The sequence below is a fragment of the Triticum aestivum genome, chromosome 4A (assembly GCF_018294505.1).
Source record: "Triticum aestivum cultivar Chinese Spring chromosome 4A, IWGSC CS RefSeq v2.1, whole genome shotgun sequence".
In the NCBI taxonomy this organism is placed as follows: Eukaryota; Viridiplantae; Streptophyta; class Magnoliopsida; order Poales; family Poaceae; genus Triticum; species Triticum aestivum.
In genome coordinates, this window is record NC_057803.1 from 434,762,988 (window position 1) to 434,779,016 (window position 16,029).

A 16,029-nucleotide genomic window follows, 5' to 3' on the forward strand; every position below is an offset into this window, starting at 1 on the left:
GCCGGCCAGTCAAGTGTTCCGGAGCAGTAGTGCTGGGCTAGCAGGACTGCGGTGAACCGGGCTATAGCGGACTACTATGGCTGATGGAAGCACAAGACTACATTTCCCCATAAGAGAGGCTACCAAGGATCAACAACTAGGTTGTCGGATCCCACACATACCAAGCATTTCAATCATACACACAATATGCTCGATATGTGTAAATACAACATGGCATCACATCATAACTCTACGACTCAAGTATTTATTCATTAGGCTCTGAGGAGCGAGATATTACAAACATGGGTCTCATGACCCATCATTCAGAGCATACAAGAAACAAGCACATGCGGAAGCTTAACTTGCCTGAGTACAGACAACTACAAATGAAGAAGGCTCAAAAGCGTGACTATTTACAAGACCCTCCCAAGGGTACAAGATCGTAGCTGAGGTAACAAGCTAAACGTTGAAGTCCACATGGAACTACTAGCGAGACTAACGTCTCTCTGCAAAACATAGAATAAGCAAACGTGAGTACAAATGTACCCAGCAAGACTTACATCAAAACTATCTACATATGCATTAGTATCAACAGAGGGGTGGTGGAGTTTAACTGCAGCAAGCCAGCTTCGACTCAGTGGCTAACCTGAACTACGACTGCAAGTAACTCTTTGAGGTGGCACACACGAGTCCACTTATTCACCATATCAATACTCCACTATGGATCCGCTCCCATCTCCCTATGAGAACACCATCCATAGCACTGACACTTATCTTGCGCATTTTAGAGTATCCACTTTCACTTGTCTATGAACTGTACAAGGGCTCCAAGTTTCCATATCCGAGGAATCTGGCTATTCGAATAGATAATGATAACCCTGCAGGGGTGTACTTCTTCACACACGCTCTCGCCACTTATCGCCCTGTACACGTCATGTACCTCGGCAACCTTCAAGCGGAAGCCAGGCGAGGGAGTCGGCCACGACCTAACTAGCCAACAAGTCTCTAGTCCAGGTTTATCGCTTATTTGGGTTCCATCCGCAAGGAGATCCGGCCGGGGTGTCGCTCACGGCCCCAAACAATGTGTGCAGGGTTCCCAAGCCCACCATCTGGGTGCCACTTGGTACACCGTGCCACTGTGCCTAGTCTGTCCCAAGCCCACCTGTACCGGGTGCCACTTGGTAGACTACTAACACTACCTACAAACACCAGAAACTAGTTGCAACTCCTGGATAGAGATCGAGTTGATTAATAAGTCGAGAGGGGTCGAGTTACCGGAACCCAATGTGTGGTAGTAAGTGTTCATGGATCACAAACACAGAACCCAGTTCCTAAGGAGGGCTGCAATGAGACAACCCACCATCTACTCCTACATGGCCTCTCACCGCTACCTTTACCAAATCGTGTTCACACACTTAGCTCTCAACGGTAGGACATGTTCACCACATTCCAATTCATCCCCGATGAATCAGACCTGACTCAACTCTAAGCAGTAGCAGGCATGACAAACAAACATGAATGAGTAGGCACATCAGGGCTCAAACAACTCCTACTCATGCTAGTGGGTTTCATCTATTTACTGTGGCAATGACAGGTCATGCAGAGGAAAGGGGTTCAACTACCGCAGCATGTAACAGTTGAAACGTTGGTGTCCTAATGCAGTAAAAGAGAGCAGGAGCGAGAGAGTGGGATTATATCGGAATGAAGAAGGGGGTTTTGCTTGCCTGGCACTTTTGAAGATAATATAGTTCTTCATCGGTGTCATCGATCTCATCGTCGGAACGTCGTCTACTGAGAGGGGACAATCACCAGCAACTGAGAAAGAACACAATCAATGCAATGCCACAATATGATGCATGATCATGACATGGTAATATGCTGTGATTTGAGCTAATGCATCTAGCTATGATTTAAATGAAGTTGGTTTGAATACATGATTCAAATTCCAACTCCATATATGATTATTTAAATGCCCTTTATTTTTTTTCCAAAATAGAGGACAAAAAATTTTCAAACATGCATGAAAATGATACAGATGGATTCCTTGAATTTTTCTGATAATTTTTCATATATAAATTATTTCATTTGGAGTTATAGATTAATTTCTATGATTTTTTGAATTTTATACTATTTTCTGGAATTTTCTGAATTATTTTTAACCCGGAAAATGACTTATTGCATCAACAATGCGTCAGGGTGATGTCAGCAGGGTCAACAGGGTTGCTCAGGTCAGACCTGACCGGTGGGACCCGTAGGTCAGTGACAGAGCGCTGGCTAGAGTCACAGACATGTGGGGTCGGGTCAATGGCCACATCAGCATAGTCAAAACTGATATGTGGGACCACTAGAATTAGATTAAACTTAATCTTATTTAGTTAGCCGGTCAGTTAGGCGGTGGGGCCCGGATGTCTGTTTCATTGGAGGTTAATTAGAGGCGCGATTAGCCGCTAATGACGGCCACGTCGGCAGTCGCCGGAGCCTTGCCGACGGCGACCAAAATGATGGCGACTCTGCTCGGATTTGAGCTACGGTTGGTGGTTTGGCGAGCTAAGGGCACCGGGGAGTAGCTCTTGCTCGACTGCATCCAAAGGACCGGACGGGAGGCCACAGGGTGGCCGGGAGCAGCGCCGGCGGCGAGCAAGGCGGCAGCCGGAGTTCGGCGTCGGTGAGGACAACGCTGCGGTGCACAGGAGAAGGAGCTGTTACGTGCGTTCGGCTCCTGAGAGAACGGTGAGAACAGCGACACGCTCAAAAGAGGGCGGAGGCAGCTCTGGCCGCGACAGCAACATGGCACAGCGGAGGCGAGGTTCGGGCACGACGGTGAAGCTAGCTGGGGCGCAAAAGCAGAGAGAGGAGAGAGGGGGGAAGACGCAGTAGCTCACAGGGAGGACGGGGAGAGGGTCAGCGTGCTCGAGGAAGGCTTGACGGCGTCGGAATCCCAGCTGCGATCTCCCGTGGCCGAGGAAGAAGATGAGGTCGAGGACGACGCGTCGAGGCTCTTCCGATCGCCTGAGTCGACGAAGAGGGCTACAGCGATGATTCGGAGCTCCTGGACTGCTCAAGGGGAGGAGGGAGAGGCGGTGGCTGCGTGTACGGCGGTCGGCGTCGACGACCGCACTCGCTGGACGCGCGTGAGAGAGACAGGGGAGGGGAGAAAGAGCGAGGAGAGAGAGAGAGATCAATCCAGACGGCTCCGGGGCTTATCCCCTCACCGACGAGGCAGGCAAGGAGGCAGGAGGTGGCGCGAGGAGGGAGCGCGTGCGTCGGCCGCACGCTCAGTATCCTACTGGTGAGAGGAAGACGATGACTGGCGTGTCGGCTGCTTGCTGGGCTGGGCCTCAGCTACAGTGCTGGGCCACGAGGTGGGTTGCACGGGTGAGTTCACTGCCTCTCTCTGTTTTGCTATTTAAGTTTCTGTTTTCTATTTTTTTCTCTGTTTTGATTTAGTTTTAAAACTAAACCATTTTTGTTGCTTCTGTAAATTATTGTATGGACTAGAGATATTACTCTAGAGCCCCACAATAATTTCCAAAATTATTGGACATGTATTTCTTTTATAACAGAAATAAAGCCAATTCAAATACATTATAGTTTAATTCAAAATGCCCAATTTAATTACCCTTAATGCCCTAAAATATTGGTTTGGATTTTTACCTCTTGCCAATATTTTCAAGGATTAAAGTGAACATTTCCTTGGGCTCATTTGAAGAAATTTTTAACTTGCTCATTTTTTAAAAAGATTTTTGAGGCTTTGGGAATTCCCTTAATTCAATTTTCCTTTGAATTTAAACATGATGCAACAACCAAGGCTAGACCACAACAAGGCTGAAGCTAGGGCTTTGACAACTCGCCCCCACTAAACAAGAATCTTGTCCCGAGATTCAAGTGTGGGTAAAAGAAGAGGGGACTCGAACTATCACAATCTTCATGATCCAACTGCTCTTCTCGAGGATGTTGATTCATTGCTCCAATTGATCTTGACATCTTTGCTATCGAGATCTTTATCCAACATGATGATGACGGAAAGAGACTCTCTACCGAAATCGATCTTCTCAAAGATCGAACAACTCACTATCAACTCATGGAATGAGATGTTGAAACATCTCGAGTTGAGACACAAAACATACATCCAAAGGGATGGAGTGAAACAGAGAACGAAGATTCAAGTTGATAAGCACAATTCCACGCTGAATAAGATGGTGCATGGTTTCAAGATAAGAGGAGTTATCTGCCATGATTCGATAACGGGACACCTTTGGGAAAGGTGACTCGTAGAGCATTTCCCTTAAGTGGTAAAAAGAATTACTTTTGATACAAAGATCATTGAAACTCTTTATACCAGCCTGAGGTAATCATAATCGATCGTTGGAAGGGTTCGAAAGAATGGCATACTCCGACTAGGATGGATGATGTGGACTACCTTGTTGAAGACAACGCAATGGATGATTTTTAGCTTACCATCAGAAATGGATGGTACCCATGGTAAGTCCACTTTTGAAGATGATCCTGAACAACAACCACTAAGGTGCAAGCTGGGAACAAAATGCAAATGTTGGGAATGATTCTGGTAACTGGGGAAGAACTCAACAGTCGAGAGTGTTTCCAACGTTCCAATGGTTATAGAATCATCGAAGAAACTAAGAGCACAAGGATCCCTAAGAAACAACTTCAAGAATAGGTCACACTAAATCCTCATGGAGAAGATGGTCAAATAGCTCAATCAAGATACTACAATGATAGATCTTCTGGCTACGTGTGTCGGCCAGAACATCAACCTTGTCGGGGACCTACATCATAGATCTTGGAAAAGTTCCAACCATCATATCTGCCTGAGATTCAGATCTAGTTGGTAACAGGATATTCCAGACCATCGAGTCTAGAAGAAAATGAAAGTTTGCAACACAAATCGACGAGATGGTGTTGCGAGATTCTTGGGAAATGGACTATGGTAGTAAGCTCCAAAACATGAGCTGGTTCTGCTACACATGTGAACATGTTGTCCCAGACAAGCATGACCACGTAGTAGTCTTATAATAAAAACACTACCGAGTTCAGGTGGGAAACCATCATCGAGGATAACAAAGTCCTTGCATAAGGCACGCTCTTAAGAAGGAACTTCTTCTCCTTGAACAAATCAATCAGTGGCTTGGTGTGATAGGAACACATATGGAGTGCAGGTAATTAATTAACCAAACCATAGAATACTTCACACGAATGCATGACTAACTTGGGATGATTCCAAAAGAAGCAAAAACAAGCTCCCTCGAATTCACGGCGGCAACTTGCATCGATTGCACGTGAACTTAGAGGAAGTCACTACTTTCATCCAAGCATAAGCTTCATGAACGGAACACGAAGGCATTGCTTACAAAGTTTCCAATACTAGGTTGATGTTCAACATGAATCATGGGGGAGACAAAATGCTACTAATGGGCTTAACAATAACTTATCAGAATTTCCATATCACTGGACTTCCACCATCATGTGAACACGGTGATAGCATTGGTCAGACCCAAAGGATGTAATGGTGTTTGCTCGAGGGATCAACCACAAGTAAGACAACATTACGAACATCGTTGGTTCTGATTTGATTTGACGATAGCCCATACTCAAATCAAAGTTGATAAGACAATAGGTCCAACAACTGATCACAGGGACCAATCGATGAAGATATCATCTTTCTTCAACACACACACACACAAAAAGATATCCCTTATCATGAACTAAGTCAGACAAGCTTCCATCTTCCAACTCTCCAAGTTGTTGTTTAGCTTAACCAACTAGCTCAGGGGTATCCAACACAGATTCTTGGAGAATGGATGGTTTAGAGAAAACCCAACATGATCACGAACTCAACATAGCAATCGGGGAACAACCTGGTAATACTTCCGAGAAGATATTTGGAAAATCACGAACCACCGATATGTTATTTAGCTCAAGATCAATCTTGATTTTCAGGGCAAGACGATATGATCAAGGGAGCGAGGGATTGACACAATCCTAACTCATTGATCGAAGAGTGCACCAAGAAATATGGACTAGGTAGCAAGATCAATCTTAGAATGGTAGTTCAATAACCAACATGCTAAGAATGAGAATATTGTCCATTTACTACCAAGCAACGAGTTGCTCGGAGTATTGATTTCACACATCACAATTCACTTGTCGGCATTCCGGTTACAACAACACGAGGACCGAGGAATGAATGATGATGGTGAGAAGTATCACTGCATCAAGAATTCATAAGAGGTGGTGTAATTCTCAAGACATCCTTGACATAAAGATGGTAACACTCCAAGGTAGAATAGAGCAAAAGCTGGATTGGCATTTTGATCCATGGCATACAACTACTTTGACCCAATCCTAGAATTGGATAAGGTACTGGAGTTTGTTTCTCCTAGTCATTCCGGAATAGAATGGCTTGACGGACCACAAGAACGATAGGCACCGATGAACGAATGCTCACATACTCTTGACTATCAATTGATAGATGAAGGTCGGAATACAACTAAAGAGAGACAACTCAAAGGAATATATGTTTTTCTGAGTTGTGGATGCATAGATTAGTATGTCGAGCGAAGCTCAACATTTCTTCCGGATAACCCATGCGGAAAGGGTAGAACTGGCAGATTAACAATCTAGGATGGAGAACTCATCAAGAGCACTCTGGTTGTGATCTTTTGGTTCAAAAGAACTTCTGCCATAAGCAGTTCATAGTATTTGGAAGAAGAAAATACCACAGACCTCGAGGACTATCGCAAAGGTTACTAATATTCTAAAGGAACTAGCAAACACTATCAACAGAAAGTAAGTGGAGTGAATCTTGGGTCAGGAACCCAAGAGTAGAATACCTACTACTAAATGGCATCACGGGATGCTTTCGAGAACAATGGCTAGAACCATCTCACCGGGAATACATAGCATTGCTAGATTACTAGGTGACTCTCTAAGACACCTAGGGTCATAATAATGGCTCCAACATATATGTCGAGGCAATAGAGTACCTCAACTCACTGGCTAGTGTGCTTATTCTGACCAAAAGGACATCGGGAAAGGAGGAAGGATTTGCAAATGCATCAGATTATTTAGAAACCTGGAATGACTCGGACAGCGTAACGGTTGTAAATGCTCGAAAAGATTTGAGACATCCTGCAAAATGGTGGCATAACCACTTCACATCGCAATATCAAGTTTCCAAGTCCAACTAACAACACACTGGAGTAGTAGAAACTGGAATGAGGCTTAAACTCAACAATCCTAGGCAACTACGGTTTAGTAACATGTCATCCTGAGAGATAGAAGAGAAAGCCTAGTTCTTAACCCCGTAGAAAAGATAAGATGACTCAGATCAGAAGGTCGTGAGGATAAGGAGTAAAAAGAGCCTTACGTTCCCATCCACAATCAATTCCCTTACATAACTAAAGCATTTCTAGACACGACTTTGACCAGTTGGCTTGGTAATCCTATAGGCAGTCAGGCTCTGATACCAAAGCTGTCAGGACCCCGATTCCAAGTCACACCGATCTAGCCTGTAACACCTCATATCACTTTGCGGCCTCACGCACGGTATTCCCACGGGTGTCGCCTTACCATGGCCAGGGACCATTTGCGCCTTTTGGCTCACGTATATGATAGTGTCTCTAGCATCCATATGACAAAGAACCCGGGCCGACATGACTAGTCATGAACCCAAAGTGGCACTAACTTACGGGGACAGGCATACATGAATCAACATCGAGCATGTCGGTCAGCAGCGTGCGAATCCAGGCTGTAGCACTGGGCTAACAGGACTCCGGGAACCCGGGCTGTAGCAGGCTAGGCAGGACTCCGGATGTCACCGCGTGACATTTCCCTGAAGGGACAAACACAGGAACGAGGTGAATCACATGCCGGCCAGTCAAGTGTTCCGGAGCAGTAGTGCTGGGCTAGCAGGACTCCGGTGAACCGGGCTGTAGCGGACTACTATGGCTCATGGAAGCACAAGACTACATTTCCCCATAAGAGAGGCTACCAAGGATCAACAACTAGGTTGTGGGATCCCACACATACCAAGCATTTCAATCATGTAAGTGCATCTAGTGCCACCCCTAGTTGGTTTTGGAGTATTGACGACAAACCTAGTTGAGGGACTAATGTGTTTGTGAGAATTGCAGGATAACACAGGTAGAAGTCCCTCATTAATTCGGTTTTCCTACCAGAGATGACCCCTAAAAATGTATGAAGACATTGAAGTCAAAGGTGGTATGTGAAGACATTCACATTGAAGACTATGACAAGAGAAGACATCGCGTGAAGACTATGGAGCGCAAAGACTTAGCAGTTTCGTCATTCTATGTTTTTTCTTTGTTGAGTCATAGGAACCACCGTACTGTTAAGTGGGGTCCAAGAGAACCAGTCAGAATGACTGAAGTGATGCTTAACCAAAATCCTATGTCTTCGAGTGAAGACTATGAGAGCGAATCTTGTCTAGAGTTGGACAAGTCAGCTTTGCTTGTAGCCCAAGTAAAGTTGCCGTGTGTGTTTGAAATCTGACCGTTGGAACATGTGTTAGTTCCTTGTGGACATTTCGGACAAATCAGGCCGGGTTGCCTTGTGGCTATAAATAGCCCACCCCCTACAACCATAAATGGTTGGCTACTCAGAGTTAAAGCACGGCTTTTGTCATTTGAGAGCAACCCACCTCGAAGCCTTTGAGAGAGAATTCCTTGAGAGGATAAAGCCCTAAACACCCAGAGCCAAAGAGTATTAAGCATCACTTAAGTCTTCCTGTCTGTGTGATCTGAAGACTTATTACACTTGAGGACTGTGAATCCTCCAGCCGGTTAGGCGTCGCGTTCTGAGCATCCAAGAGTCATTGTGGATCGCCGGTGAACGAAGTCTGTGAAGGTTTGGGAGTCTACCTTAAAGACTTACCAGAGTGATTGGGCAAGGTCTGTGTGACCTTAGCTCAAGGGGAATACGGTGAGGACTAAGTGTCCTGAGCTGCGTGTTCAGGACTAAGTGTCCGGGACTGAGTGTCCTCAGGTTTAAATACCTATCCGCCCTAACCAGACGTACAACTGTCACCGCAGTTGGAACTGGTCTACCAAACCTTTGTCTTCATCACGCACACTGGTTCTATCCTTCCCATCTCTTTATTTACAGTTGGCTCTTGTGAAGTCAGTGCCTATTTGCATTATCTATTTGTCTTCACTGTGTACCTGATCCTTACTGCCTAGCTGCTATTAGTCATTGTGGTTTCACTTCATTGAATACTTGACTATGGTCTGCCTAGTGTAGTCTACCTTCCGCTGCATGGTAATAGGTTCATTTCTATCATTTGTCTTCGAAACTTCCATGTATTGAAGACTTTCATAAAAATCGCCTATTCACCCCCCCTCTAGTCGATATAACACACTTTCAATTGGTATCAGAGCAAGGTACTCCCTTGTTCTGTGTGATTTTGGTTTAACCGCCTGGAGTTTTAGTTATGTCGACCACAGGTATGAAGACTGTGTCATGCCCCATCTTTGACGGTCACGAGTATTCCAAGTGGAAGGCCATGATGAAGAAGCGCCTCATGGCGACAAACAGCGAGCTGTGGACCGTCACTGAGATTGGTCTGACCGATCTGTGCAAGATGGCGGAAGCTGATGACATTCGCAAGTACACTCTTCTCAACCTCACGGCGAAGGACGTCATCTGCTCCTGTCTATCTCAAAATCAGTTTAGGAATATCATGCATCTCGATCATGCGAAGCTTATCTGGGACCGTCTCTCTGAGGTCTATGAAGGTCATCGAACTCGTCATGATCCTTGGTTCGAGGACTTTAAGGAGTCTCTCAAAGCGATGACATTCGAACCAGAATCATCATCTTCTGCATCATGCCTTATGGCAAATGATGCTAAGGTAATTGAATGCTATCTATCTGAATCCAGTGATGATGAATCTGGTGATGAATTTGGACCCAGCTATGCAAAACTTGCTTCCCTTGTCACTAAACAACAGAAAGCTATGGAACATATTCAAAAACTGTTAGACAAAAGCGATGACCTGTTGGATGCTGAAATGACTCGATCTCAGTCCTTAATTGAAGACATAAAAAATCTTCATGTTAAGTATGAGGAACTTGAAAGTGGTCATGAAACGCTCTCAACAACTCATGAAAAGCTTTCCTATGATTATCTTCAAAGGAAGCAAGAACTCGAGAAATTGAGAATGACTCATGAAGATCTTCAAACGGAAAACGAGTCACCTCGCGCTGAACAGATCAGTCCCTCTCAGGAAGTATTTGAACCACCATGTCTTAAATGCCCTGAGCGTGATAACTCTACTTCTGTTGCTAAATGTTCTACTGCTGCTACTGTTGCAATATCTTCAACTGTTGATGTGGTAACTAACCCCTCTGCTGAGGATACCACTGCTATTGCTGATGAGGATGCTAGGTTGAAGACACTGCTTGAAACAGGGATGTACAAAAGTCTCAAAGGGCATCAGACACTATGTGATGTCCTCAAAAGGCAGATCCTGAACTGAAACCCTAGGAAAGAGGGTGTTGGGTTCGAAAGGAAAATGAATGCTGATGGCTCTTACTGGAAACCTGAGCAGTACCCCAAAACCACATGGGTTGCTGCAAAGGAACCTTCAGCGGATCCATCCACCCTATCTGGCTTCACTTGTGCTAATCCCATTGTTATTGATGAATCCTTTGATGCAAACTATAAACTGTTTAAGAATCAGAATGGTGAAGTGTTTGCCAGGTATATTGGTACTAACTGCAGGAATGGACCGCCTATGAAGAAGATCTGGGTGCCGAAAAGGTGTTTGGAGAATCTTCCTGTGAATGTCATCATGACACCACAGGTGAAGAAGACAAACCCCAGACCACAGGCTTCATACGGTCCAAAGGCTTCATACAGACAGAGGACTCACCTGAGTCGCACTAACGCAAATGTTTTGCAGGGAACCATACTCAGGCCTGTGAATATGAGCGCGTTTCATCAAACCGCCATGTTCATAAGACCAAGAACTATTCTGCTTATTCTTATGAGTACTATTGTCCACCTGCAAGACTTTTTGCTAGGGCTCCAAAGCCAAAGTTCTCAGATGCTGCACTTAGACTCATTGCTTCGAAGCCACCCTTGAAGATGTGGGTGGCTAAGAAAGCTTAACTCTCTTTTGCAGGGAAAGGTCTCCAGCCGAAAACCAAAATCGTCTGACACTATTGCTGGGGACCTTAAACATCTTGTAGGGCGCAAGATCAAATGCCCAAATGGTCTTATTATGTACTTTGTTCCTGAATCGCTTGCTACTTGCCCTATCAGTCCTAATCTCGATCTAAGCTTTAATAATCCACTGGTTCGTCAAATGTTTTTGCTTCACAATTCTCTTCGTGAAGCCTATCCCCCTAACTGCACTGTAGGGTACGACACCAGCTGCTTCAGAATGGATTATTGATAGTGGGTGTACAAATCACATGACTGGCAAGCGAAGCCTTCTCATGGACTCAACTTTACGTCCATCTGACAAAAGTCACATCACATTTGCTGACACTGGTAAAAGCAAGGTATTGGGTCTAGGTAGAGTTGCAATCTCAAAGGATCAACACATGGATAAAGTCATGCTTGTTGAATCCCTTGGTTTCAACTTAATGTCTGTCTCAATGCTTTGCGATTTAAACATGATTGTGATGTTTGGAAAATATCGTTGCCTTGTACTAATGGAATCTGACAAGTCTCTAGTGTTTGAAGGGTATCGGAAAGATGATTTGTACGTGGTAGATTTCTCAGCAGGACCACAACTTGCAGTATGTCTTCTAGCAAAAGCTTCTGAATGCTGGCTCTGGCATCGAAGGCTAGGGCATGCTGGCATGAGGAACCTCCACACCCTTGCAAGGAAGAAGCATGTCATAGGCATCGAGGGCGTCAAGTTCAAGAAGGATCACTTATGCGGTGCCTGTGAAGCAGGAAAGATGACGAGGGCAAAGCATCTCTCGAAGACAATCATGACAACGACTCAACCCCTCGAACTGCTCCAAATGGATCTTTTTGGTCCCACTCATTACTCAACTCTTACTACTACTGCTTGTCTCTATGGCTTTGTCATTGTTGATGATTATTCAAGATATACTTGGGTGCATATAATCCTCTACAAGACTGAAGTGCAGGATGTCTTCAGACGCTTCGCCAATCGAGCAATGAACAACTATGGCGCCAAGATAAAGCACATCAGAAGTGACAATGGCATTGAATTCAAGAACACTGGCCTAGATACATATCTTGATACCTTAGGCATCACACATGAATTCTCAGCTCCGTACACGCCACAGCAGAATGGCGTCGTCGAACGCAAGAACAGAACACTTATTGAGATGGCTCGGACGATGCTTGATGAATACAAGACTCCAAGAAAATTCTGGCCTGAAGCCATTGATACTGCATGCCATATCATCAACCGTGTTTATCTTCACAAGCTTCTGAACAAGACATCCTATGAGCTCCTTACTGGCAAGAAGCCAAATGTCAGTTACTTCAGAGTATTTGGCGCCAGGTGCTGGATCAAGGATCCACATCACACTTCAAAATTTGCACCAAAAGCACATGAGGGTTTTATGCTTGGATATGGAAAGGATTCGCACTCCTACAGAGTCTTCAACCTTTTTCACTATAAAGTGGTTGAAACAGTGGATGTGCGGTTTGATGAGACGAACGGCTCACAAAGAGAGCACCTGCCAAATGTGCTAGATGAAGTTCCATCCAGTGAATCAATCAAACTTATGGGAACTGGAGAAATCATACCGTCTGAAGCTCAACCTGAAGAGGAACTTATCATCTCCGCACCTGATCAACCTGAAGACAATGCTCAGCCTGAAGACAATCCCTCTAACAATGACAATGATCAGCAAGAGCAAAATCTTCGTCCTGTACATCCTCGTGTTGCAAATGAAGTACAGATTGAGAGAATAATTGATAGCATCAATGCACCAGGTCCACTCACTCGTTCAAGGGCAACACAGCTAGCAAATTTCTGTGGGCACTTCGCATTCGTCTCAATATCTGAACCCAAGAAAGTTGAAGAAGCCTTCATGGAACCTGAATGGATTCAAGCTATGCAAGAAGAGCTTCAACAGTTTGAGCTGAATAATGTATGGGAACTGGTTAAGCGTCCTGATCCTCGCAAGCACAATATAATAGGCACCAAATGGATATATCGCAACAAGCAAGATGAGCATGGTCAAGTTGTCAGAAACAAAGCTTGTCTCGTTCCTCAAGGATACACTCAAGTTGAAGGGATTGACTTCGATGAAACATTTGCTCCTGTGGCTAGACTTGAAGCCATACGCATACTGCTGGCCTATGCAAATCATCATAACATACTTCTATATCAAATGGATGTGAAGAGCGCTTTTCTCAATGGCAAGATTGAATAAGAAGTGTATGTTGCACAACCGCCTGGCTTTGAAGATCCAAAACATCCTGACATGGTATACAAGCTCAACAAGGCATTGTATGGCCTCAAACAAGCCCCTCGGGCTTGGTATGACACACTCAAAGACTTCCTGAAGAGCAAAGGCTTCAAATCTGGTTCCCTCGACCCCACTCTCTTCACGAAGACATATGATGGTGAACTGTTTGTGTGCCAAATATATGTGGATGACATTATCTTCGGCTGCACCAATCAGAAATACAGTGAAGAGTTTGGATATATGATGCAAGAGCAATATCAGATGTCCATGATGGGTGAGCTAGAGTTCTTCCTTGGTCTTCAAATACGTCAGCAACGCAATGACATCTTCATATCTCAAGAGAAGTACCTCAAAGATTGCCTGAGGAAATTTGGTATGCAAGACTGCAAAGGCTTCACGACGCCGATGCCAGCCAAACATCATCTGGGTCCCGACGACAATGGTAAAGAGTTTGATCAAAAGGTATACCGCTCCATGATTGGTTCTTTACTTTATCTATGTGCATCTAGGCCAGATATTATGCTTAGTGTTTGCATGTGTGCTCGATTCCAAGCGGCACCAAAGGAATCGCATCACTTAGCTGTGAAGCGAATTCTTCGATATTTGGCTTACACCCGAACACTAGGATTATGGTATCCAAAGGGCTCAGAGTTTGATCTGGTTGGATTCTCGGATGCTGATTATGCTGGTGACAAGGTGGATCGCAAGTCTACATCAGGCACATGTCATTTTCTGGGACGATCACTTGTATGTTGGTCTTCAAAGAAGCAGAACTGTGTATCTCTCTCCACTGCTGAATCTGAATACATTGCTGCTGGATCTTGCTGCGCTCAGCTTCTGTGGATGAAGCAAACACTCAAAGACTATGGCATTCATCTGAAGCAAGTGCCACTCTACTGCGACAACGAAAGCGCCATCAAGATTGCCAACAACCCAGTTCAGCACTCGAAGACAAAGCACATTGAAATTCGTCATCACTTTCTCAGAGATCATGTTGTGAAGGAAGATATTGATATCATACACGTCAACACTGAAGAGCAATTGGCAGATATCTTCACCAAGCCCTTGGATGAGAAGAGATTTTGCAAGTTACGGTGTGAGCTAAATATCTTGGAATCCTCAAATGTCCTGTGATCAGGCACACATCCTAACACTTATGCATATTGATGACTTAGATGTGCAACACACGAAGTAAAGTATATCTTCAATCAATGAAGACATACATTCTAAGTGTGAATACATTAATGTGGAATTTGACTTCGGAGCGCCACGATAATTGTGCGCCGTGTCTGGGTCTAATACTTCCTATACGGTGGGTAACGCCACCACCAAATTCTTCTGTTTGAAGTGTTTTACCCATGGCGTTACATTTGCTATGTCTTCACATTTGTTTGTCTTCATTCTCAACTTGTCTTCATGATTATCTTCACTATGTTGGTTTGATTGTCTTTTCACATATATATATATATATATACTAGTGTTCTGTCCTCTACAGCATTCACTTATAGCTATGTCTTCTTGTTGAATCTTTTGAACTAAGTGAATGTGATCGGACCCTAACCTCTCTATGCTTTCTATCTCAAACTCTATCTCTCCAAATCATATGCATTCTCTTGAAACTGTCGAATGTCTTCTCTGCGTCCTTGTCAGCAGAAGATACAGAGACAAACATTAAGTCCGCTTTCAATGCTAATTCCTTCACCTGAAACCCGGAGAAGTGGGAACGACCACCCGACAATCCAGGCGTGCGTGGGAACGTGGAACAACCTCCGATATGTTGCATGATGGCCACGTGTCCTTCAGATGTGAATCGCCAGGGGCACCTGTGTAATAACACTGTGCCGTCCCTGTCCCTATAAATACACGCCTCACCACAGTCATTATCCTTTCTTCCACTCTCGCACAAACCCTAGCGCCACCGCTAGCCCTCGACGACGCCGGCGACGAAGCGCTTAGCTGCCGCGACCTCTCCGACGCCGTCTTCACGCCGGCCGCGGACATCGTCTTCTCCGCCGTCGCCGTAGGTGTCCTCCGTCGCCAAGTTAGGGCACGGACGATCGAACTGCTCGGCCTCCTCTTCCACTCCGTCTAGCAGTTCTTCGTGTGGTAAATAAAACTTCCTTTTTACGGCCCCTTTGATCCTATAGATTCGTCACTTTCTACCACAAGCAGTTTCTGTTCACACAAGTTGGATCTATTTCATACTGCATCTCATAATATGCCTAGTATGTTCACTTATGCTTCACAAAGTAGTTAGATTCCTCACTTGTACTGATCCGTGGATTCGTACAAATCTGGAACCAACTCCTTATCTATGAGTGAATGTCTTCGCACGATGAGGTCAATGTCTTCTAAACTGATTTATCTTCAAAATCTTCTGAGAATGCATATGACCTCTTCCCCTTCCCTCGCACCTTAATGCTGTCACAGGTACATGTCCGTGGGAGAATCCCTTGGTTCTCATAGTCTGCATTCATTTGCAGAATTCTTACAGCATCATATAAATTCTCCCGAAGCCAGTTCCTGTTTGTCCAGCAAGCGAAAGCCTTTGAAGCCTTTGAACGTGTTGAAGCCATTCAGTTTAAAGTTCATGGCTGCAGAGAAA